This window comes from Oratosquilla oratoria, chromosome 13, assembly GCF_046742065.1.
Source record: "Oratosquilla oratoria isolate Oo_2021 chromosome 13, ASM4674206v1, whole genome shotgun sequence".
NCBI classification, from domain to species: domain Eukaryota; kingdom Metazoa; phylum Arthropoda; class Malacostraca; order Stomatopoda; family Squillidae; genus Oratosquilla; species Oratosquilla oratoria.
The window spans coordinates 9517963-9520462 of record NC_134789.1 but is presented as its reverse complement, the minus strand read 5'-3'; the positions used below and the strand labels follow the sequence as shown (position 1 = coordinate 9520462).

Genomic DNA, 2500 nt, shown 5'->3' with positions numbered 1-2500 from the left:
GGATTCAGGTGATGGGAACCAGCGGGAAGAGGAGGAGGAGGAGGAGGAGGAGGAAGAGGAGGAGGAGGAGGAGGAGGGTAGGAACAGGGTAGGTCTGTTGAGGAGGGTATGGGGGAGAACAAGGAAGGACCGGCGGATAGCTGGGCACTGCAGAGTACCGTGTGAATAGTAGAGAATAGCGTTAAGGTAGTAGTTAATCTATGAATAGTACCAAAATGAGAACAAGAAAAAATAGTACGAAATAGTCAGGACGGTAGGAGAATAACAGCACGGAGAGGATAAAGAGAAATAGTAGAGTGCTTATAGGTGATAGTAAGGAAGGATACTAAGAGAGGAGTAGAGAAATTTACTATCCAAGGTGACGGAATGGAAGTAGGATAGTAAATCGACAGTAAGGAGAGAAGTAACATGGAAGAATAGTAGAGGAAAAAGAAATACGGTTTGCTGAATTGCTGTCTTTTAGATAAAGGTAACAATGTTAATTTTATCTTTAATTGCATGATTGGCTATTAAGCAATATCGAGAATTGAATAAATATCAGTTGCTATTGCTATTGAGTACCTTCAGGCGATCATATTTAACCGAAGAAAATGCTTTGCGTAACAATAGTTAACAGCATCGCTATCGTCATCTACGGGGATTGGTATTGGTGTGAGAGTACGATGAACCTTAGGTCGGTGTCACACTGCCCGGCTTCGCTGTTGCGGCTTGTTCTTGGCCATAGCAAAGTCTTCCTTATAAGTTATTAGACTGAAGGTTCTGATAGTGTTTCAACCAGGGGGAGATGGTGTTCATCTTTATATAAGTTATGAACATAACTAAAGAATGAAGGCGACTGCAAGAGACCATAAAGCCTACACTGGGCAGTTCCATGTCCATTACTACATGTCATTCCCATCCCCCATCCATAATGTTGTCTAATCGTTTCTTAAAACAACTGATAGTTTCAGCGCTCACTACATGGTTACTAAGTCTATTCCATTCGTTGACCACCCTATTAGTAAACCAATTCTTGCCTATTTCCTTCTTAAATCTAAATTTGTCCAGTTTAAATCCCTTACTGCGATCCTGCCCTGTTTTCTTATGGTTATCGTCAGGTGATGTTATTAAGTTAATTGAACTTACAAACATAATTTGGCCGTATCCGACATCGCCGCATAGTGTTTTTTTTTTTTTTTTTTTTTTTTTTTAAGGCGAAAATGATTCTTGTATTGGCGTCAGTCAGAATAAATATTAAAGTAAAATAAAGTTGAGAAATTTTATTTCAAAGTAAGAGAATGATAATAACAATGAAGTTTACTGTAACAAAGGTAATAGTAAAGATAATTACTATGGTAATTAAGATGATAATGAGGATGAAAATAGCGTAATGAATTATAACACAATGAGAATAGTATTACTGATAATTTTTATTTTGCTATTATTTCAGATTGCTTGTAGATAAATCAAAGTTAACAATGCTAATAAATGCTATGAAATGATTGAAGACACAAAAAAAGATTAAAACCATAATAGGGAAACTGATCGATTAAAGGATGAATACAGAAAACAACGAACACAGCAGAACGAAAAAAAGGTGTAAAACACAGTAACGAAAAAAGGGATAATTATTTAAACGATATTTGTTAGAGACAAAAAAAAAATCGTTCTTGTTTGGACTGGGAGAATGTGTTGATGAGTCCGTTGTGGCTGTTTTGGCAGGGACGTCAATAGACATCAACGTTGGATTGACTGAGTTGATGAAAATTGACGAAAATATATAATTAGAAGCTAGATGAGCAAGGTGATGGGGGGAGGAGGGAGGGAGAAAGGGAAGGAGGGAGGGGGAAGGGGGGATCTTTGGAGTGAAACGGTGGGGAGGGAGGGGGCAAAGAAAGGGGTTTTTGGGTGGTGGGGGGAGGGGGCCAAAGAAATAGGTTTTTGGGTGTTTTGGGTATACGAGGAATGAAGAGGAAGAATGAGGAGATGTGTGGGGAGAAAGTCATTCCGGAGACCTCGCCCACCTCCCCCCAACCCCCCATCCCGGTCCTCCCCCATGGAAGAAGAAGGTGTTCGCTGTTAAAGCCGGACAAACCCCTCTGGACATGTACTGGAGTTCCCAGTGTACTTGTCGCAACATACAAGCAAGCTGTACTTCAAGGCCCCTCCTCCCACCATCGCCACCACTTCCCTTCCTGGAAGCACCTTACCGACCCCAATAGACCTAATCTAAACCCAACTGACCCCGCCAAAGGAAGGACCCTTGTGCTCTGACTGAACACGACGGTGTTGTTTACATCCCTCCCCCCTTGCCAACCCCGGAAATTCCGAAGAACACAAGCAACCGCAAGAAAAAAAAAAAAAAAAAAAAAGGCGAAGGAAGAAGAAACGCGTATTTTCTACTCCCAGATGGACAGGTCAGCAAGACTTCTCCGGTGAACATGAAGTCGGCTCTCTCTGGTCGAACATGTTCGGGGGTTCCTCTCGTTAAGGTCCCCCTCCACCCCCACCCCCCTCCTCC

At 41.8% G+C, this 2500-nt stretch overlaps 1 protein-coding gene across 7 annotated transcripts in view; it reads right to left on the bottom strand.

Moving 5' to 3' along the window:
• LOC143032304 (uncharacterized) overlaps window positions 1–2500 on the bottom strand; it is a 751965-nt gene that overhangs the window by 107573 nt on the left and 641892 nt on the right. The gene's annotated exons all lie outside the window — the stretch shown is intronic.